We start from the raw sequence: 24,082 nt of genomic DNA on the forward strand, positions 1-24,082 counted from the left end.
TATACAAGAATATAACTACTATAATACTGCCTCCTATATACAAGAATATAACTACTATAATACTGCTCCTATATACAAGAATATAACTGCTATAATACTGCTCCCTATATACAAGAATATAACTACTATAATACTGCTCCTATATACAAGAATATAACTACTATAATACTGCCCCTATATACAAGAATATAACTACTATAATACTGCTCCCTATATACAAGAATATAACTACTATAATACTGCCATCTATATACAAGACTATAACTACTATAATACTGTCCCCTATATATAAGAATATAACTACTATAATACTGCCCCTATATACAAGAATATAACTACTATAATACTGCCCCTATATACAAGAATATAACTACTATAATACTGCCCCTATATACAAGAATATAACTACTATAAGGGCATGACCACACGTGGCGGATTTCCTCCGCAACTGTCCGCATCAATGCCGCACAGAATCTGCGTTGCAGATTCTGCTGCGGATCTGCACAAAATGTGCAGTAAATTGATGCGGACTAGCTGCTGCGGACTGCGGGAAAAGTGCTTCCCTTCTCCCTATCAGTGCAGGATAGAGAGAAGGGACAGCACTTTCCCTAGTGAAAGTAAACGAATTTCATACTTACCGGCCGTTGTCTTGGTGACGCGTCCCTCTTTCGGCATCCAGCCCGACCTCCCTGGATGACGCGGCAGTCCATGTGACCGCTGCAGCCTGTGATTGGCTGCAGCCGTCACTTAGACTGAAACGTCATCCTGGGAAGCCGGACTGGAGACAGAAGCAGGGAGTTCTCGGTAAGTATGAACTTCTATTTTTTTACAGGTTGCTGTATATTGGGATCGGTAGTCACTGTCCAGAGTGCTGAAACAGTTACTGCCGATCGCTTAACTCTTTCAGCACCCTGGACAGTGACTATTTCCTGACGTCTCCTAGCAACGCTCCCGTAATTACGGGAGCCCCATTGACTTCCTCAGTCTGGCTGTAGACCTAGAAATACATAGGTCCAGCCAGAATGAAGAAATGTCATGTCCAAAAAGCAAGACGCATCCGCAGCACACATAACATGTGCATGACAGCTGCGGACTTCATTGCGGAACTTAGAATCTCCATTGAAGTCAATGGAGAAATTCCGCCATGTGTCCGCAACCAGTCCGCCACTGGTCCGCAACAGACAGAGCATGCTGTGGACACCAAATTCCGCTCCGCAGCCTATGCTCCGCAGCGGAATTTTACGCATCGTCTAAACGAACACTGCTAAATTAAAGTGGAAGTCAATGGAGAAACGGCTCCGCTGCGGATTAACGCTGCGGAGTGTCCGCAGCGGAATTCAAGAGCAATTCCGCCACGTGTGAACCCAGCCTCATACTGCCCCCTATATACAAGAATATACATACTATAATACTACCCCTATATACAAGAATATAACTACTATAATACTGCCCCTATGTACAAGAATATAACTACTATAATACTGCCCCTATGTACAAGAATATAACTACTATAATACTGCTCCCTATATACAAGAATATATCTACTGTAATACTAGCCATATATACAAGAATATAACTTCTATAATACTGCTCCTATATACAAGAATATAACTACTATAATACTGCCCCCTATATACAAGAATATAACTACTGTAATACTGCCCCCTATATACAAGAATATAACTACTGTAATACTGCCCCCTATATACAAGAATATAACTACTATAATACTGCTCCTATATACAAGAATATAACTACTATAATACTGCCCCTATATACAAGAATATAACTACTATAATACTGCTCTTATATACAAGAATACATCTACTATAATACTGCCTCCTATATACAAAAATATAACTACTATAATACTGCCCCCTATATACAAGAATATAACTACTATAATACTGCTCCTATATACAAGAATATAACTACTATAATACTGCCCCCTATATACAAGAATATAACTACTGTAATACTGCCCCCTATATACAAGAATATAACTACTATAATACTGCCCCTATATACAAGAATATAACTACTATAATACTGCTCCCTATATACAAGAATATAACTACTATAAGGGCAAAGCCACACGTGGCGGAATTGCTCTTGAATTCCGCTGCGGACACTCCGGAGCGTTAATCCGCAGCGGACCCGTTTGCCCATTGCCTTCCACTTCTTTTTAGAAGGCTTCGTTTAGACGAGGCTGAAAATTCCGCTGCGGAGCATAGGCTGCGGAGCGGAATTTGGTGTCCGCAGCATGCTCTGTCTGTTGCGGAGCAGTGGCGTACTGGTTGCGGACTCATTGCGGAAGTTCTCCATTGACTTCAATGGAGATTCTAAATTCCGCAATGAAGTCCGCAGCTGTCATGCACATGTTATGTGTGCTTAGGATGCGTCTTGCTTTTTGGACATGACAATTCTTCATTCTGGCTGGACCTATGTAATTCTAGGTCTACAGCCAGACTGAGGAAGTCAATGGGGCTCCCGTAATTACGGGAGCGTTGCTAGGAGACATCAGTAAATAGTCACTGTCCAGGGTGCTGAAAGAGTTAAGCGATCGGCAGTAACTGTTTCTGCACCCTGGACAGTGACTACCGATCCCAATATACAGCAACCTGTAAAAAAAATAGAAGTTCATACTTACCGAGAACTCCCTGCTTCTGTCTCCAGTCCGGCTTCCCAGGATGACGTTTCAGTCTAAGTGACGGCTGCAGCCAATCACAGGCTGCAGCGGTCACATGGACTGCCGCGTCATCCAGGGAGGTCGGGCTGGATGCCGAAAGAGGGACGCGTCACCAAGACAACGGCCGGTAAATATGAAATTTGTTTACTTTCACTAGGGAAAGTGCTGTCCCTTCTCTCTATCCTGCACTGATAATAGAGAGAAGGGAAGCACTTTTACCGCAGTCCCCAGCAGCTAGTCCGCATCAATTTACTGCACATTTTGGGCAGATCCACCGCAGAATCTGCAACGCAGATTCTGTGCGGCATTGATGCGGACAGCTGCGGAGGAAAACCGCCACGTGGGGCCATGCCCTTATACTGCCTCCTATATACAAGAATATAACTACTATAATACTGCCCCCCTATAAACAAGAATATAACTACTATAATACTGCTCTTATATACAAGAATATCACTACTATAATACTGCCCCCTATATACAAGAATATAACTACTATAATACTGCCCCCTATATACAAGAATATAACTACTATAAGGGCGGGTTCACACGTGGCGGAATTTCACTTAAATTCCGCTGCGGACACTCCGCAGCGTTAATCCGCAGCGGTGCCGTTTGTCCATTGACTTACACTTTAATTTAGCAGTGTTCGTTTAGACGAGGCGTAAAATTCCGCTGCGGAGCATAGGCTGCGGAGCGGAATTTGGTGTCCGCAGCATGCTTTGTCTGTTGCGGAGCAGTGGCGGACTCATGGCGGAATTTCTCCATTGACTTCAATGGAGAGTCAAAATTCCGCAATGAAGTCCGCAGATCTTATGTGTGCTGCGGAGCGTATTGGTTTTACTACCATGACATTTCTTCATTCTGGCTGGACCTATGTATTTCTAGGTCTACAGCCAGACTGAAGAAGTCAATGGGGCTCCCGTAATGACGGGAGCGTTGCTAGGAGACGTCTGTAAATAGTCACTGTCCAGGGTGCTGAAAGAGTTAAGCGATCGGCAGTAACTGTTTCTGCACCCGGGACAGTGACTACCGATCTCAATATACATGTATCTGTAAAAAAACATATAAGTTCATACTTACCGAGAACTCCCTGCGTCTGTCTCCAGTCCGGCCTCCCAGGATGACGTTTCAGTGTAAGTGACGGCTGCAGCCAATCACAGGCCAAGCACAGGCTGCAGCGGTCACATGGACTGGCGCGTCATCCAGGGAGGTCGGGCTGGATGCCGAAAGAGGGACGCGTCACCAAGACAACGGCCGGTAAGTATGAAATTCTTTTACTTTCACTAGGGAAAGTGCTGTCCCTTCTCTCTATCCTGCACTGATAGGGAGAAGGGAAGCACTTTTACCGCAGTCCGTAGCAGCTAGTCCGCATCAATTTTCTGCACATTTTGTGCAGATCCGCAGCAGAATCTGCAACGCAGATTCTGTGCGGCATTGATGCGGACAGTTGCGGAGGAAATCCGCCACGTGTGGTCATGCCCTAATACTGCTCCTATATACAAGAATATAACTACTATAATACTGCCCTATATACAAGAATATAACTACTATAATACTGCCCCCTATATACAAGAATATAACTACTATAATACTGCTCCTATATACAAGAATATAACTACTATAATACTGCCCTATATACAAGAATATAACTACTATAATACTGCCCCCTATATACAAGAATATAACTACTATAATACTGCTCCTATATACAAGAATATAACTACTATAATACTGCCCCTATATACAAGAATATAACTACTATAATACTGCTCCCTATATACAGGAATATAACTACTATAAAAATGCCCCCTATATACAAGAATATAACTACTATAATACTGCCTCCTATATACAAGAATATAACTACTATAATACTGCTCCTATATACAAGAATATAACTACTATAATACTTCATCCTATATACAAGAATATAACTACTATAAGGCTATGTTCACACGGGGTATTTTGCCGAGTTTTTTGACGCGGAAACCGCGTCGCAAAACTCGGCAAAAACGGCCCGAGAACGCCTCCCATTGATTTCAATGGGAGGCGTCGGCGTCTTTTTCCCGCGAGCAGTAAAACTGCCTCGCAGGAAAAAGAAGCGACATGCCCTATCTTCGGGCGCTTCCGCCTCTGACCTCCCATTGACTTCAATGGGAGGCAGGAGAAAGGGTATTTCTCGCTGTTTTATGCCCGCGGCGCTCAATGGCCGCGGGCGAAAAACGGCGCGATAATCGCCGCGAAAATCGGCGTGCAGGGAGAGGAATATCTGCCTCAAAGTTCCAAACGGAATTTTGAGGCAGATATTCCTCCCCCAAAATACTCCGTGTGAACATAGCCTAAGGGCATGCCCCCACGTGGCGGATTTCCTCCGCAACTGTCCGCATCAATGCCGCACCTAATCCGGGTTGCGGATTACGGCTGCGGATCTGCCCAAAATGTGCAGTAAATTGATGCGGACTAGCTGCTGCGGACTGCGGAAAAAGTGCTTCCCTTCTCTCTATCAGTGCAGGATAGAGAGAAGGGACAGCACTTTCCCTAGTGAAAGTAAACGAATTTCATACTTACCGCCCGTTGTCTTGGTGACGCGTCCCTCTTTCGGCATCCAGCCCTACCTCCCTGGATGACGCGGCAGTCCATGTGACCGCTGCAGCCTGTGATTGGCTGCAGCCGTCACTTAGACTGAAACGTCATCCTGGGAAGCCGGACTGGAGACAGAAGCAGGGAGTTCTCGGTAAGTATGAACTTCTATTTTTTTACAGGTTGCTGTATATTGGGATCGGTAGTCACTGTCCAGGGTGCAGAAACAGTTACTGCCGATCGCTTAACTCTTTCAGCACCCTGGACAGTGACTATTTACTGACGTCTCCTAGCAACGCTCCCGTAATTCCGGGAGCCCCATTGACTTCCTCAGTCTGGCTGTAGACCTAGAAATACATAGGTCCAGCCAGAATGAAGAAATGTCATGTTAAAAAAGAAAGACGCATCCGCAGCACACATAACATGTGCATGACAGCTGCGGACTTTATTTCGGAATTTAGAATCTCCATTGAAGTCAATGGAGAAATTCCGCCATGAGTCCGCCACTGCTCGGCAACAGACAGAGCATGCTGCGGACACCAAATTCCGCTCCGCAGCCTATGCTCCGCAGCAGAATTTTACGCATCGTCTAAACGATCACTTCTAAATTTAAGTGGAAGTCAATGGAGAAACGGCTCCGCTGCGGATTAACGCTGCGGAGTGTCCGCAGCGGAATTCAAGTGAAATTCCGCCACGTGTGAACCCAGCCTAATACTGCCCTCTATGTTTAATAAAACTTGATCTTAATAGGTAAAGTCTCCTTCTGTCTTACTGTAGACGCCTCTTTTGCACTTCGCTACTACTTTGCTGTGTTTATTAATCTCATGATGTTATTTCTCCACCATAAAGCAAAGAAAACATCTCAGTTCTGTACATGACTGCGCACTATTTGTTGGGTGTTTGCCAAACGTCTCCAGTATATCCCACGACTTATATTTGCATATCTCTAATAGCATATAATAACATTTTCTACTTCACTCAGATCTAAAAAGGTACTTGAAAAGGAAATTATACCCAAAATAAGTTGGACTTAATTACCTTTCAGTAAGTGCAATCTCTCCTGTCACCGCTTTTTCTGATATCTTTGCAGCTGCAAACTTTGATTTTAATTCAGGGAAAACTAAAATGATCTAATGGGGAAGGTTTTAATTTCTTACAAATATTTGAAAGTGGGACGAACGTGAGAATCTTTCCGATTATTATTTAAAGGGCTAGTACACCCTTAAATAGAAAATGTTGTGAAATCACAAGGACAATCAATAATTTCATTTACTGTAGAGCTGCAAAATAGGTAGAGAGTCCCAGGTTTCAGACTACTGCTATGTAGAATTAGACTGCAAAAACTTTCCTTCAATGTGATCTTAAGATTTTTACTGGTGCAGTTTTTTAAGAATTCTTAAATGGATTGTCAAGTCACTACAAAATTGATGGGCATTAATATCTGATCAGTTGGAGTCCGATTGGATAGGCCAACAATTTTTAGGGACTGGACAACCTCTTTAAACTCAAAAAGAAATCAGTATGCAATAATCTCCTAAACTCCCCCTAGTGGTGGCTGAAAGGGGACAGAATTTTATATATTATCTTTATGCAGATATGGAGATCTGTGTCCGAAAAAAAAAAATCTTTGACTGTTATTGGGAAATTAATCTGCACAAGACGTTAGACCTCAAAGGTTTTTAACAATAAAATAGCTATATAAAGCTTTACATCGACAGAGAGACACAGAAAGACAGAGAGAGAGAGAGAAAGAGAGAGAGAAAGAGAGAGAGAGAAAGAGAGAGAGAGAGAGAAAGAGAGAGAAAGAGAGAGAGAGACAGACAGACAAACAGAGATAGAGAGGCAGAGACAGATAGGCAGAGAGAGGCATGAGAGAAAGACACATGAGAGAGAGACAGACAGACATGAGAATAAGAGAGAGCAAGAGAGAGAAAAAGAGAGTGAGAGAGTCAGAGGCAAAGACAGAGAGAGAGGCAGAGAGAGGTGAGAGAGAGAGAGAAAGAGAAAAAGAGACATGAGATAGAAAAAAAAGAGAGAAAAAGAGAGAGAAGGAGAGAAAGAGAAAAAGAGAGAGAGATATACGCGTGAGAGACATGAGAGATATGCAAAAGAGACATGAGAGAGGGACATGAGAGAGAGACGAGAGAGAGAGAAAAAAAAAAGGGAAGGAGAAAAAAAGAGAAAAAGAGATAGAAGGAGAAAAAGAGAGAGAGAGAAAGAGAAAAAAGAGAAAGAGAAAATGAAAGAGAGAGAGAGAAAGAAAGAAAGAAAGAAAGAGAGAGAGAAAGAAAGAAAGAAAGAAAGAAAGAAAGAAAGAAAGAAAGAAAGAAAGAAAGAAAGAAAGAAAGAAAGAAAGAAAGAAAGAAAGAAAGAAAGAAAGAAAGAAAGAAAGAAAGAAAGAAAGAAAGAAAGAAGCAAAGAGAGAAAGCGAGAGAGGCAGAGAAGGAGAGGCAGAGAGGCATGAGAGACACATGAGAGAAACATATGCGAGAGAGAGTGAGAGACATGAGAGAGATAGATGATAGATAGATAGATAGATAGATAGATAGATAGATAGATAGATAGATAGATAGATAGATAGATAGATAGATAGATAGATAGATAGATAGATAGATAGATAGATAGATAGATAGATAGATAGATATGAGATAGATAGATATGAGATAGATAGATGATAGATAGATAGATAGATAGATAGATAGATAGATAGATAGATAGATAGATAGATGATAGATAGATAGATAGATAGATAGATAGATAGATAGATAGATAGATAGATAGATAGATAGATAGATAGATAGATAGATAGATAGATAGATAGATAGATAGATATGAGATAGATAGATAGATAGATAGATAGATAGATAGATAGATAGATAGATAGATAGATAGATAGATAGATAGATAGATAGATAGATAGATAGATAGATAGATAGATAGATAGATAGATAGATGATAGATAGATAGATAGATAGATAGATAGATAGATAGATAGATAGATAGATAGATAGATAGATAGATAGATAGATAGATAGATAGATAGATAGATAGATAGATAGATAGATAGATAGATAGATAGATAGATAGATAGATAGATAGATAGATAGATAGATGAGATAGATAGATAGATAGATGAGATAGATAGATAGATGAGATAGATAGATATGAGATAGATAGATAGATAGATAGATAGATAGATAGATAGATAGATAGATAGATAGATAGATAGATAGATAGATAGATAGATAGATAGATAGATAGATAGATAGATAGATAGATAGATGATAGATAGATAGATAGATAGATAGATAGATAGATAGATAGATAGATAGATAGATAGATAGATAGATAGATAGATAGATAGATAGATAGATAGATAGATAGATAGATAGATAGAACAGACAAGCAGACATTTCCTCTAAGAATACCTGCAGCTGTGTAAATATAATACAGCGATATAAAACTCTACGGTTTAACTATAAAACTAGAAACTCTACATAGAAAACCATTTTATCAGCCTGAATTCCCCGCTGTGGTCCTGAGCGCGATAATCCGATTTACAATGTTTCTCCATGCGGCTGAGATAATTAATAAATTCATAGACTTTTTTTTCTTCAAGAACAAGTTTAGTTTCACGTCTTAGAAACCTAATTTGTTTCCACTGTATGACAATTTCTTCCCATCAAGACCAATTTTGTCATCTGCATTGCTGAGCTGTGGCGACATTGGGTGAATGAAATCATCTGCGAGCCGCACAACGGCGAGCTCTGGGGATACGACGCAACTGTCATTTTCCTGCAAAGTCACGTTATATTGTTATTTTTTGGCATACGTCTTCTAATTAATGTGCAGTGGGGGCAGAACTCTTATTCTAAATAAAATTATTATTTGTAATTTGCCACTATTCCTCATTGTTTGTACCTGGCCTAATTCTGTATTTCACGTTGGGGTCATATTGTGTTTTTTGCAATGATTTTTGCAAAATTGCATAGATTTTGTGAAAAATAAAATTAGGTGAGAACACAGCCTAAGACACTTTGCTGTTTTGAGTATTGTTTAGGAAATAAAATCACCTGCATTTAGTGTATAGCTCAAGGAGAGGGGTAAATCTTACCTTTGGAAAGTCTAAAGTGAGTGTCTCCTATTCCGTCTGCTTAGAAGCATGAAGGTAAATGATAAAATTCTGGATTATCTGTAGTCACCACTAGGGGGAGCTTAGGAGCAAACCGCATACAATTTATGCATTGAGCTTAGTAATAACACTGTATACAGTCAGCTCCTCAGCTCCCTCTAGTGGTGACTGCAAGCAGACAATTTTATTATTTACCTCTATGGCCATGCAGGAGATTTGGAGCTCTGTATCAGAAAAACAGAGTTCCGACCAATATAAAGATATACTATAAAACTAATAAGCACATCATAGGGATCGTAAAAACAATATGAAGGCATGAAGCCTATAAGGCAACACCCAGAGTTTTCAGTGCTGCTACGTCTACTGTATACACTCACTGAGCGCTGCGTAAATACAAATTAAGTAGGTTCTGTTTAATTAAACCCTTAATCCCACTAGTCAACAGTCCAATTTTTCACAGGAATGCCCCGTGTACTCTCAAAATTGAATTAAAATGGGCATTCTGACTATTTTGAGTGTTTCCCTGATGGATTGTGGGTGTGACAAATGTCTCGCAATTTGGAATTCAAATGTTCATAAGTTTACCTTAACGGCCGCCAGAACAGCATAGCATAAAGTCGCTAAGGGGTTAATGTACCCCATGATGGAAATGGGCATTCGTATGTTTAACTCCTTAGCGTCCTAGCCATTTTTTCCCCCATGTTCGTTTTACACTCCCCGCCTTCTATAAGCCATCTTTTTTTTTTTCCGTCATTAGAGCGGTGTGAGGGCTTGCTTTTTGCAGGAAAAGTTGTAATTCCTATTGGCGCCATTTAAAGTACCATATAATGTACCGGGAAACTGGAAAAAAATTGTAAGTGGGGTGGAATTTGGAAAAAACGGTCATTCATCCATTCTCTTTTGGGTTTCACTTTTACGTCTTTCACTGTGTGTTTTTTTTATTTATTTATTTTTTACACTACTTAAAAGGAAAAAGTTTTTTCTTTAATTTTTTTATTTTTTTTTACTAAAAACTTTTTTAACTTTTTGTTTTACACAGTTTACTAGTCCTCCTAGGGGAGTTGAAGCAGCGATTGTTGGATAAGTGGTACAATACACTGCAATAATTATTGTATTGCAGTATATTGTCATTTTTACCGGCAGGGCTTAACATAGGCAGAGTGAAGGGTCCCTGGGCTGCCATGGCGACCATCGCTGCCCCTCGATCACATTGTGAGGCCGATGATGAGCTGTCGGAGGGGGGCGCCCCCTCTCTATAACGCCTCAGATGCTGTGGTCGCGATTGACCGCAGCATTTGAGGGGTTGAACGGCCAGGAACAGCACGACGGCTGTTCCGGGCCATTAGTGTCAGGTGTCAGCTGTAATTCAGAGCGGACACCCAAAGGGTATGGCGCGCGCTCAGCGGGAGAGCGAGCTCCATGCAGTCACCCCTTCACCATGACGTGCACTTACGTCAAGGTGCGTTAAGGGGTTAATAAATCATATTAAGTGCGCCAGCTGTGCGACTTTAACCGTTTAACAGTTAAAGCGCAATAAGTGGGTGACCCCGTGAAGGATTGATCCCTTTTACAGTGAGGTTGTGTAACTTTAAGAGACATTCGTAGGTTTCCATCCAGTAAAAACTGGACGTATTTTATTTTTTTATCTATAAGTGTCTTCTGTGAATTCGGCCAAAACTACGCTCGAACTGAAAATGCAAACGTCGATGTTCATCAAGGGCTAAAACTGAAGAAAACTCACTTTTTCGACTCCTAAAATCCGACTTGTAGATCAATGTAACATGGACGCCGGCCGCCGCAGCCATTATGTCAGCGGATAATGGGCTAATTAGTAAGAGCTAGAACTCAGGCCGATCATTAGCCTAATGAATGTGGTTAGTAAAACCTGGAGGAATACTGAATACTATCACAGGTTGCACATGGTAATACGAATCCTCAGTCTGCGGCAGCAGAGGGGTCAGTTTTTGTCTGACTGCGACTGTGGAAAATAATAAATCAGCTGGTGAGGAGACGAGGTACAAACCGCTCAAGTATTTGGCCCGGAGAACAGATTTACCTTCAGACAGATTTATATTGTAATTATAAAGTTTTCTCTGGGGGGGGGGGTACTGATGTTGCGGTCCCTGCCGGGCTCTGGTGTAACGGCAGGGGGTAGGGAGACGGACAAGTGAGCCCTAATCTACCCGCCACTCTGTCCCTGCCTACTTGCAACGACCCGCCCTAGGCGACGGGGTACAACTGGGCGGCGGTCCCTGCGCTCAGTAAGTGCACGACAAACACGACAAACATACAAGGAACACAAGCAAGGAAAAGGGGCCGTTGCCCACGGCAACACCGTGAGCAACCAGAGTGGTGAACGAGCCGAGTCAAGCCAGGAGTGTGCGAGGTACAAAACGAAAAGCAGAAGAGTAGTCGGTAAGCCAGGGTCGGTATGGAGCAGGATCAAAAATAGCAGGAGCTGTAGCTGGGCCAGGAACCACAAGGAAGGAAACCAAAGCAATAACAAGCACCGAGGGACAGGAAGTGCAGGCTAAAATAGACCGAGGGCGGGAGCTAGCTGAGTCTGGCCAGGTTACGATAGGCTCTCCCACTCCTAAGCCTGCCAGCCTGAATGGTGGAAGCAGGAGTCAGTCTCAGGGATGTATTCTCAGGTGCTGACTGATTAGTTCTGGGCGTTAACCCCGCAGTGCCTGGCAGATCCTTTACAGTACCCCCCCTTTTATGAGGGGCCACCGGACCCTTTCTAAGTGGACCTGGCTTACTGGGGAAACGCAGGTGGAACCTCCTGACCAATACCCCAGCGTGAACATCCCGGGCGGGTACCCAAGTCCTCTCCTCGGGCCCGTATCCTCTCCAATGGACCAGGTACTGGAGGGAGCCTTGGACCATCTTGCTGTCCACAATCCTGGCCACCTCGAATTCCACCCCCTCCGGGGTGAGGATGGGAACAGGAGGTCTCCTCGAGGGAGCCAAGGACGGGGAGCAGCGTTTGAGGAGGGAGGCATGAAACACGTCGTGTATCCGAAAAGACGGGGGTAACTCCAGCCGGAAGGAGACAGGATTGAGGACCTCAATGACCTTATACGGCCCAATAAACCGGGGAGCAAACTTCTTGGACGGAACCTTGAGACGCAAGTTCCTAGACGACAACCACACCAGATCCCCGACCATAAACAGGGGGTTAGCAGAACGTTTTTTATCAGCCTGAGTTTTTTGTACGCTCTGGGACACCTCTAGGTTTTTCTGAACCTGGGCCCAGACTGTGCACAGTTCCCGATGAACGACCTCTACCTCAGGATTGTTGGAACTACCAGGTGAAACGGAGGAGAACCGTGGATTAAACCCAAAATTACAAAAAAAAGGAGAGACCCCAGACGAGTTACTGACCCGGTTATTAAGGGAAAATTCGGCGAGGGGAATGAAAGAGACCCAATCAAATTGACAGTCAGAGACAAAACACCTTAAGTATTGTTCTAGAGACTGATTAGTCCTCTCCGTTTGGCCATTGGTTTCAGGATGGAAGGCAGAGGAGAAGGACAGATCAATCCCCAACTTCATACAGAAGGCTCTCCAAAACAATGAAACAAATTGTACCCCTCTGTCCGAAACAATATTGACAGGGACCCCATGGAGACGCAGGATGTGTTTGACAAACAAGGTAGCCAACGTTTTGGCGTTGGGTAGTTTCTTGAGGGGCACAAAGTGGCACATCTTACTGAAGCGGTCCACCACCACCCACACCACCGACTTGCCTTGGGATGGAGGCAAATCGGTGATAAAATCCATGGAGATATGTGTCCAAGGTCTCTGGGGAATGGGCAACGAACGCAGTAAGCCCGCTGGTCGGGACCTGGGAGTCTTGGACCTAGCACAAACCTCACAAGCGGCGACATAGGCCTTAACGTCTTTAGGCAACCCAGGCCACCAATAATTTCTGGTAATTAGGTGTTTGGTACCCAGGATGCCTGGATGGCCAGATAGTGCGGAGTCATGATTTTCCCTAAGTACCCTTAGCCGGAATTGCAGGGGAACAAACAGCTTGTTCTCAGGAAGGTTCCCGGGAGCTGCACCTTGATCAGCAGCAATTTCAGAGACTAAATCAGAATCGATCGAGGAAATGATTATACCTGGAGGCAAAATACAAGCAGGATCTTCCTCCGAAGGAGGGCTGGCCATGAAGCTACGCGACAGTGCATCAGCCTTAATATTTTTAGACCCAGCCCTATAGGTAACCAAAAAATTGAATCTGGTAAAAAATAACGCCCATCGAGCTTGTCTCGGGTTTAGCCTCCGGGCAGATTCTAGGAACACCAGATTCTTGTGGTCGGTAAGGACCGTTACCTGGTGCCTAGCCCCCTCCAGGAAGTGGCGCCACTCTTCAAATGCCCATTTAATGGCTAAGAGTTCGCGGTTGCCAATATCATAGTTACTTTCAGTTGGCGAAAACTTCCTGGAGAAGTAGGCACAGGGGCGGAGATGGGTGAGGGACCTGGTACCCTGGGACAAGACAGCCCCCACTCCCACCTCAGATGCGTCAACTTCCACGATAAATGGCTCCATTTGGTTGGGCTGAACCAGCACCGGGGCCGAGACAAAGCACTTCTTAAGGACCTCAAAAGCCTGGACAGCCTCAGGAGGCCAGTGGAGGAGATCAGCACCTTTGCGAGTGAGGTCCGTAAGGGGCTTAGCGATGACCGAGAGGTTAGCAATAAATCTCCTGTAATAATTAGCAAACCCCAAAAAACACTGTAACGCCTTCAGGGAGGCAGGTTGGACCCATTCCGCCACAGCCTGAACCTTGGCGGGGTCCATGCGGAATTCATGAGGAGTGAGGATTTGACCCAAAAATGGAATCTCCTGTACCCCAAACACACATTTTTCGGTTTTGGCAAACAGTTTATTTTCCCGAAGGACCTGGAGCACCTTCCTGACATGCTCCACGTGGGAGGACCAGTCCTTGGAAAACACCAGTATGTCATCAAGGTACACTACCAGAAAAATCCCCAGGTAATTTCTCAAAATCTCATTTATGAAATTCTGGAAGACCGCAGGGGCATTACACAACCCAAAGGGCATGACGAGGTATTCGAAATGGCCTTCGGGCGTGTTAAACGCAGTCTTCCACTCATCCCCCTCTTTGATGCGAATAAGGTTATACGCCCCCCGTAGATCCAATTTAGAAAACCATTGGGCCCCCTGAACCTGATTAAAGAGATCAGGAATCAAAGGAAGGGGATACTGGTTCCTTACCGTGACCTTATTCAGGCTACGGTAGTCAATGCATGGCCTAAGACCACCATCCTTCTTCCCCACGAAGAAGAAGCCAGCACCTACCGGAGAAGAAGAGGGACGAATGTAACCCTTGGCCAGGGATTCCTGGATATACACTCTCATAGCTTCACGTTCGGGACAAGAAAGATTAAATATCCTACCCTTAGGAAGCTTAGCTCCTGGTACCAATTCGATAGCGCAATCGTATTCTCTATGAGGAGGTAACACTTCGGAGGCCTCCCTAGAGAAAACATCAGCGAAGTCCTGAACAAACTCGGGTAGCGTATTCGCCTCCTTAGGGGGAGAAATAGAATTAACAGAAAAACATGACGTACAACATTCATTACCCCATTTGGTTAGCTCCCCAGTATTCCAGTCAAACGTGGGATTATGCAACTGCAACCAGGGAAGACCTAGCACCAAATCGTACGATAATCCCTGCATCAACAGTACAGAGCATTGCTCCAAATGCATGGAGCCAACAAGGAGTTCAAAAACAGGGGTATGCTGTGTAAAATAACCATTAGCAAGAGGAGTGGCGTCGATACCCACTACCGGGACAGGTTTAGGCAAATCAATAAGAGGCATAGCAAGGGACATAGCAAATTCCACAGACATGATATTAGTAGAGGACCCTGAATCCACGAAAGCACTGCCGGTAGCAGACCTACCACCAAAAGAGACCTGAAAGGGAAGCAAGATCTTAGTACGTTTCATATTTACGGGAAATACCTGTGCGCCCAAGTGACCTCCCCGATGATCACTTAGACGCGGAAGTTCTCTGGCTGCAACCTTACGCTTAGGACAGTTGTTCACTTGATGCTTGTCGTCCCCACAGTAGAAGCAGAGACCATTCTTCCTGCGGAATTCTCTACGTTGTTGGGGGGACACGGAGGCCCCGAGTTGCATAGGTATCTCTGAATCTTTCGGGGAGGAACGAAGCAACGGAGCTTCGGGAGGCATCATGGGGGAGTCGGAGGAGAAAACACATAAACGTTCACGTTGTCGTTCCCTGAGACGTCGGTCAAGTCGTATCGCTAAAGCCATAACCTGGTCTAGGGAGTCACAAGAGGGATAGCTAACTAGCAGGTCTTTCAGGGCATTCGACAGACCCAACCTAAACTGGCACCTTAAGGCAGGGTCATTCCACCGAGAAGCTACGCACCACTTCCGAAAGTCAGAGCAATACTCCTCAACAGGTCTCTTACCCTGACTTAAGGTCACCAGCTGACTCTCGGCAAAGGCAGTCCTGTCAGTCTCGTCATAAATAAGTCCGAGAGCAGAAAAGAAACAATCAACGGAGGAAAGTTCAGGGGCGTCAGGAGCCAAGGAGAAGGCCCACTCTTGGGGCCCTTCCTGGAGCCGGGACATAATTATACCCACCCGCTGGCTCTCAGAACCTGAGGAATGAGGCTTTAAACGAAAGTAAAGCCTACAACTCTCCCGAAAGGAGAGAAAAGTCCTCCGGTCCCCTGAGAACCGGTCGGGCAACTTGAGGTGGGGTTCAAGAGGTGCGGTGCGGGGAACTACCAGGGTAGCATCAGGCTGGTTGACCCTCTGAGCCAGGGCCTGGACCTGTAGGGAGAGACCCTGCATTTGCTGAGTCAGGGTCTCACGGGGATCCATAGTGGTGTCAGGGACCAGGGGTAGACTAGGTATGGGCTTGTTATTATGTAACGGCAGGGGGTAGGGAGACGGACAAGTGAGCCCTAATCTACCCGCCACTCTGTCCCTGCCTACTTGCAACGACCCGCCCTAGGCGACGGGGTACAACTGGGCGGCGGTCCCTGCGCTCAGTAAGTGCACGACAAACACGACAAACATACAAGGAACACAAGCAAGGAAAAGGGGCCGTTGCCCACGGCAACACCGTGAGCAACCAGAGTGGTGAACGAGCCGAGTCAAGCCAGGAGTGTGCGAGGTACAAAACGAAAAGCAGAAGAGTAGTCGGTAAGCCAGGGTCGGTATGGAGCAGGATCAAAAATAGCAGGAGCTGTAGCTGGGCCAGGAACCACAAGGAAGGAAACCAAAGCAATAACAAGCACCGAGGGACAGGAAGTGCAGGCTAAAATAGACCGAGGGCGGGAGCTAGCTGAGTCTGGCCAGGTTACGATAGGCTCTCCCACTCCTAAGCCTGCCAGCCTGAATGGTGGAAGCAGGAGTCAGTCTCAGGGATGTATTCTCAGGTGCTGACTGATTAGTTCTGGGCGTTAACCCCGCAGTGCCTGGCAGATCCTTTACATCTGGTTCCTGAAAGGGCGCAAAGGCTCCCCTGCATGGCCGGCCTTAGCTATGTTCGACCAGTGCGGTCGCACAGGGCGCCAGCCGCCACACTGCAAGAGGGGCGCCAGCGGGTGTGTGTATCCCGCGCCGTTGCAACTACCAGCGGGGATACACACACTAACTGCAGGTGCCTTTCCACCCGGGCACTTCTTCACTTAGTAGCCGTCGCTACCGCTGTAGCAGCCATAGAGGCTGCTAGCGGTGACACGGGGCATGAGGGCGGTGGCGCCGCTAGTGGCTGCTATAGCGGTAGCGACGGCACTATTGCAGAGCAGGGAGGTATCTCCCTGCTCTGCTGTCTACTAGCGCCACTGTAGCTCCCTGAAGGAGCGGACTCCCCGTGTGGCCGGGGATTCCGCTCCTGGAGCGCTGCTTGATGTCTCTGTCCATATATGAACAGTGATATCAGGGGAAACTCCTGAAGCGGAATCCCTGGTCACAACCTTGCAGACTCTACGACCGGGGATTCCACTCCAGGAGAAGCCAATGACGTCATAGACACAGACGACAGGAGCTTCTCCTGGAGTGGAATCGACGGTCATAGCGTCTGCAACGCTGTGGACGGGGATTCCGCCTCAGGAGTTTTCCCTGATGTCACTGTCCATATATGGACAGAATCATCAAGCAGCGCTCCAGGAGCGGAATCCCCGGCCACACGGGGATTCCGCTCCTTCAGGGAGCTACAGTGGCGCTATCTTTACTGGAAGGGGGGGGTTGCTATCTACAGGGAGGCTGTGGGCAGTGTGGCACTACCTACAAAGGACAACTGTGCAGGAGTACACAAAATACCCAGCTTTCCCGGATATAACTTTTATTTAATCTAGCTAAAAGGATTAATCCTTTACTCAGACTAAATAAAAGTTATATCTTAGTTTATTTCCACACATTTATTTGATAGCTGGGAAAGCTGGGTATTTTGTTTGCTCCTGCACAGTTGTCCTTTTTTGAATGTCTATTGCCCGCCAGCTATCAGGGTCATTTCGTAGTCCTTGCACTACCTACAAGGGGGCTGTGGGCAGTGTGGCACTACCTACCAGTGGGCTGTGTGGCACTACCAACCAGGGGGCTGTGGGCTATGTGGCACTACCAACCAGGGGGCTGTGGGCTGTGTGGCACTACCAACCAGGGGGCTGTGTGGCACTACCTACCAGGGGGCTGTGGGCTGTGTGGCACTACCAACCAGGGGGCTTTGGGGCACTACCAACCAGGGGGCTTTGGGGCACTACCAACCAGGGGGTTGTGGGGTACTACCAACCAGGGGGCTGTGGGGCACTACCAACCAGGGGGCTGTGGGGCACTATCAACCAGGGGGCTGTGTGGCACTCCCTACAGGGGGCTGTGCGGCACTCCCTACAGGGGGCTGTGCGGCACTCCCTACAGGGGGCTGTGCGGCACTCCCTACAGGGGGCTGTGCGGCACTCCCTAAAGGGGGCTGTGCGGCACACTCTACAGGGGGCAGTGTGGCGCTATCTACAAGGGGGCTGTGTGGCGCTATCTACAAGGGGGCTGTCTGGCGCTACCTACAAGGGGGCTGTCTGGCACTAACTACAAGGGGGCTGTCTGGCGCTACCCACAAGGCGGCTGTGTGGTGCTACCTACAAGGGGCTATGTGGCGCTACCCACAAGGGGCTGTGTGGCGCTACCTACAAGGGGGCTGTCTGGCGCTACCTACAAGGGGCTGTGTGGCGCTACCCACAAGGGGCTGTGTGACGCTACCTACATGGGGCTGTGTGGCGCTACCTTCAAGGGGCTGTGTGGCGCTACCTACAGGGAGAATCTGTGAGTGGGGGGCTGATGGTCATTTTACTGTGAGTGGTGGGCTGATGGTCTTCAAGTGGTTTCCACCTCTGACCTCCAATTGAAATTAGTAGGAGGCAGAAAATACCTGCGGCGCCTGTTTGGAGCTTTTTTTCCTGCGTCTTTTGCATTCGCTTCAACAGCTTAAGAAAGAACACAAAAAAAAGGTCACACAACGCTGTCAGTTCTTGAAGGAATTTTGAGGCAGATTTTTTTCGCCTTACAAAAAACGTGTGTTAACGTACCCTATGAGTGTAGTGCTTGTTCTTAGCCGTTTTCTGTCCTTCTCAAAACAATTTTTGGTAGGGGGGTCCTGAGGAAATTTTGTTTTTCCAGTGCTGCCTCGAGTCTGAAAAAGTTGGGAAACTCTGTACTAGGCTACAGGGTCCCGTCATGGAGCAGCTCAGTTCGTCATGGGAACGGGGCCTAGGTGAGTACAATTTTTGTTTTGAATTGGGGGCACTGTCTAGAAGGGGGAGGTGGGAGACTGTATGGCACTGTCTACAAGGGGGAGGTGGGGGACTGTATGGCACTGTCTACAAGGGGGAGGTGGGGGACTGTATGGCACTGTCTACAAGGGGGAGGTGCGGGGACTGTATGGCACTGTCTACAAGGGGGAGGTGCGGGGACTGTATGGCACGATCTACAAGGGGGAGGTGGGGGACTGTATGGCACTGTCTACAAGGGGCAGGTGGGGGACTGTATGGCAATGTCTACAAGGGGGAGGTGGGGGCTGTATGGCACGATTTACAAAAAGGAGGTGGGGAATTATGGCACTGTCTACAGGGAGGCTGTATGGCAAAATCTACAGGGGGGCACTATACTGTGTGGGGGGCCACTAAGCGGACATTATACTGTGTAGGGGTACTACAAATAGCATAATACTGTGGGCACAATTAGAGGACAAAATACCGTGTCCTTGAATGGGTTGTAATATATTATATTATTAAATATTATTATTATACTGTATGGGGGCACTAAAGGGGCATTATAATTTTTTTATGGGCCATTTTTTTTAATGATGGGGTGGGGTGCCGAAAGATCATTTCGCACAGGGCACCATCTATCCTAGGGCCGGCCCTGGTCCCCTGCCAGAATGGGACGATGGGACGATGGGGGGGCGTTGGATATTCCCAGGATAAAAGTATAGTTTAAACCTACATGTAATGAGGAGTAACTTTGAGAAACGTAATTGTATTGTACTCATCAGGAGTTACATCAAGCCTTATACACCAGTCACAGCTAAAGCTGCGTTCACAATTCTCTTGGTTGTCACTTAGAATCCATCAGCCTTGTTCTAACTAATACAACGCTAAGGGTATGTTCACACGCGCTATTTACGGGCGTTTTAAATTGCCCGAAAAACGGCTGAACACCTCCAAACATCTGCCCATTGATTTCATTGGGAAAAACGGCTTTCTGTTCCAACGGGCCGTTTCTCAAAACGGTCACCTAAAAACACGGCCGCGAAAAAAAAGTGTATGTCACTTCTAAAGCCGTTTTTTGGAGCCGTTTTTCATAGACTCTATAGATAAAACAGCTCCAAAAACGGCCGTAAAAAACGCAGCGAAAAAAATGGCTACCTGTGGTGGTCACAAAAGTGGGTGTGTCCTGTACTTATGGGCGGAGTTTTCTGAAACTTTGATAAAAAAGGATTCTTAGAAGTAGTCCCGTGCTCTTATTCCTGGCAGTCTATATATAAGAAACTACTCGCCGTATTCCGTTATGTTTCAGATATTTTGATTTTATGTTTTTTTACTCAAAAACATTTGAATTTCCAAACCCGACGGCATTCGATACACCAGTGTAAGATTTTCTACATCACAGGGAACAAAATGCTGCCCGTTCTCTATAAAGGGGGAACAAACAGGATCAGACATCTGGAATAAGAGGGTCCGCAGTGATTGAAACGAAGAACGATTAATTAAAAGGAGGCAGCAAATGCCAGGGGGCCGCGCAGTCTTGGCATGGATTCGATACAATTCAGCACATTGAGAACAAGATGTAAAAATAATATCTGCAGTGAAGAGCAGCATTAATAAATCATGCACGGAATGAGGGCGCCAACCGTGCGACTTTAACCAGGGGTCAAAAACTGATGGATACACCGGTCATGTAGAATAGCAGAACCGAGGTAAAGGTCAACGGCAAAATAGGTAAAGTGGGTGACATAGTGAAGGATGATGCCCATTTACATTGAGGACCCCTTAAAGTGTAACTTTAAAAGAAAAATGTAATTCAGTACAGATGTAGCCAAGTTTATCTTGACTGATAACTTGTTGCAGCGTGATATCACACAACAAAAGCCGTTGAAAAAGTCAAGATAAAGTTTCTTGACACTGTGTATTTAATGAGTTAAAAGTCCAGATAAATATGGCTACATCTGTATGTTGAAGGGGAAAAAAAGACATCGGTCCATGAGGTGTAACCTCTCAGATCAATTATACATCATTAAATGGTAAATTATGTATAACCCCCAATACCTATTGATAAGCATCTCACTCTTTTCTGAATGGTGTCTTTGTATCTGCCATTTCTACCTCTTGGGGTAGAGCTTTCCATAGTTTAAATGCTGTAACTGTAAAGAACCCTTTCCTATATTGATGTCTGGATAGACTTTCCTACCCATGATGAATGTCATGTATTCAGTGCATCCGCCAGAGGAAATAATTCCTCTATCTATACAGTACACGTAGTTTATAACTTTCTTGGAATGAATAAATCACGTGTCGGTTCTTAGTGTTGACCACACATATACTTATACATGGTAATAGGATTACTTCTAAGGCATCTTTTTTCCAAGCAGAACAAGCCCAATCTTTCTAGCCTCTCATTATAAGGGATACCTCCCATCCTATTTAATAATCCCCCACCTTTGAACCCTCTCCAGCTCCTCTATATCCTTTTTACAATGTGGAGCCCAAAACTGAATCCCCTATTTTAGATGTGGTCATACGAGGGATTTATAGAGGGGTCATATTACATTGGGATCGCCGGTTTTTAGCTCTCCTTTTTACACCTTAAAAACGTATTGGCTTTTGCAGCTGCTGCTTGACATTGACTGCTGCTTAGCTTACTTGTAACCAGACTGCCCTGGTCCTTCTCTTGGTTTGTTATTCCTGGTTTTATTTAATTTATATATATATATATATATATATATATATATATATATATATATATATATATAGCTTAACTGGGTTTTTCTGTAATGTTTTACAATCAGATTGAGTTCCACCTTAAAACAAAAAGAAGAAGCTACTGTAGTAAGTAGGTGAAAATATAAGATATTTTGTAATTTCCCATTCAATTGTAGTCGGACACCCACCGACAGGCCATCAATGTCTTGTGACTGGAAAACCCCTTTAAGCTCCGCCTCTGCTGCAATCAATACTGATCACATTATGATCGCCAAAGCTGCTGTTATATACTAACAAGGGCCCCCGAGGTGTCCTATGGGAATGCCTCTTAGGTATAGCTTAAGTATGCCCAACAAACAAATTCACAAGCAATAATGTATTGTAATATACAAACATTCTAGTACATTATAGTATAACTAATGAATTAAAGAAAAAGTTAAAAAAAACTTCAAGAAAGTTCATATTAAAATAATTGTTGCAAATGTAAAAGTTATAAAAAAAATGTACACAAAATAAAGTTTTTATTAAATAAGTCATATTTGGTATCCCCACAATCATATAAAACCGTAAAAAAAAAGTTTAAATATTTTTGATAAAAATGTTGAAAAAACGTGAAAAACAATGGGGAAATTTTACTAAGCTAAATATGCCATAAAAAAAGTGGCATACATGCCTGGCGCCAGATAAATGATGTGTTTGAGACACTTTTTGAGCCTCACGAAACAGTTTTGAAGTGACCAGAAAAGGGGCGTGGTTCATCATAAGGGCGTGTCTTAACAGAAAGGGGTGTGGCTGAGCGCTATGTAGGCTCCCCCTTCAGTAGGGGTGGCTGATGTGCATTATGTGACCGCACAGGTTGCACCCTCTAAAGCCGGCCCTGAGAATAAATATTACTAATCAATCCATAATAATGGATGATTTTTTATGATTTTTTTGTAAAGTACTCTCATTATTAGTAGCTGCAGTGGTACTTTTTTAAATAGCACCGCTCACAAAACACAATATCCTTAAATCCTTTTTTTTTTATAGTGCAGCAAAAAAGTTAAAAATTAAAATTAAAATTAAAAAAGTTTTACAGGTTTTTTTCTTTTTGGCATTTGTTTTATTGACCATGACTTCAATTCTTCAGAGAAGTCTGTTTACTGGTAGTCAGGGTCAGTGAGGCACAGCAAAAACTCTAATGAGAATTGGAAGGTAGAAAAAAAGAATAATAATAATGCTCATTAATCTGAAATAAAAAAAAAAAAAAGACTATTTTTTTTTTTTACATTTTTGTCTTTGAAACTGTTTTCTAATTTATATAAATTGGGAAAATTTTCAGAGAAACCATCTTTCCTTTTGTCATGAGTTTACTGCGTGTCTACTGCTCGGAGTCTTAAGGTCAGGTTGGCTATTTTTGAGCTACGGAAGAAGACAGCTGGTGAGGAAGAAAAAAACATCTTGTTTTATTCATGAATTCCTCTAAGTTCTCGGTAACAGGTATGGCTGGTTACATGACAATCAATTAGTGGAGAGTGTCACACAGCAGGAGCTCCAAAATATAAGTATTATATCTCCAGGAAGCCCACGTTTTCTCAAAAATTGTCAGGTGTTTACTGGTACTGTGCAAACATCATACAATTTTAAACACAAAGATCCTCTGAGTCAATTATGGCTTTATTCTCTATATAAAATACAAGAAATGAACTAGCCCACAAGAAAACCAGAGGATCAGGGTCAGACTGGCCCACTAGAGTACCAGAAGATCAGGGTCAGACTGGCCCACTACAATAACAGAGGATCAGGGCCAGACTCGCCCACCAGAAAACCAGAGGATCAGGGTCAGACTGGCCCACCAGAAAACCAGAGGATCAGGGTCAGACTGGCCCACCAGAGTACCAGAAGATCAGGGTCAGACTGGCCCACTACAATAACAGAGGATCAGGGCCAGACTCGCCCACCAGAAAACCAGAGGATCAGGGTCAGACTGGCCCACCAGAAAACCAGAGGATCAGGGTCGGCCTGACCCACCAGAGTACCAGAGGATCAGGGTCAGACTGGCCGACCACAATAACAGAGGATCAGGGTCAGACTGGCCCACCAGAATACCAGAGGATCAGGGTCGGCCTGGCCCACCAGAGTACCAGAGGATCAGGGTCAGACTGGCCGACCATAATAACAGAGGATCAGGGTCGGCCTGGCACACCAAAG

General features: G+C 44.8%; 1 protein-coding gene across 1 annotated transcript in view; it reads right to left on the minus strand.

Moving 5' to 3' along the window:
• Window positions 1–24,082, minus strand: part of SORCS3 (sortilin related VPS10 domain containing receptor 3) — a 550,689-nt gene that overhangs the window by 340,065 nt on the left and 186,542 nt on the right. The gene's annotated exons all lie outside the window — the stretch shown is intronic.

The sequence above is a fragment of the Rhinoderma darwinii genome, chromosome 11 (genome assembly GCF_050947455.1).
Source record: "Rhinoderma darwinii isolate aRhiDar2 chromosome 11, aRhiDar2.hap1, whole genome shotgun sequence".
Lineage (NCBI taxonomy): Eukaryota > Metazoa > Chordata > Amphibia > Anura > Rhinodermatidae > Rhinoderma > Rhinoderma darwinii.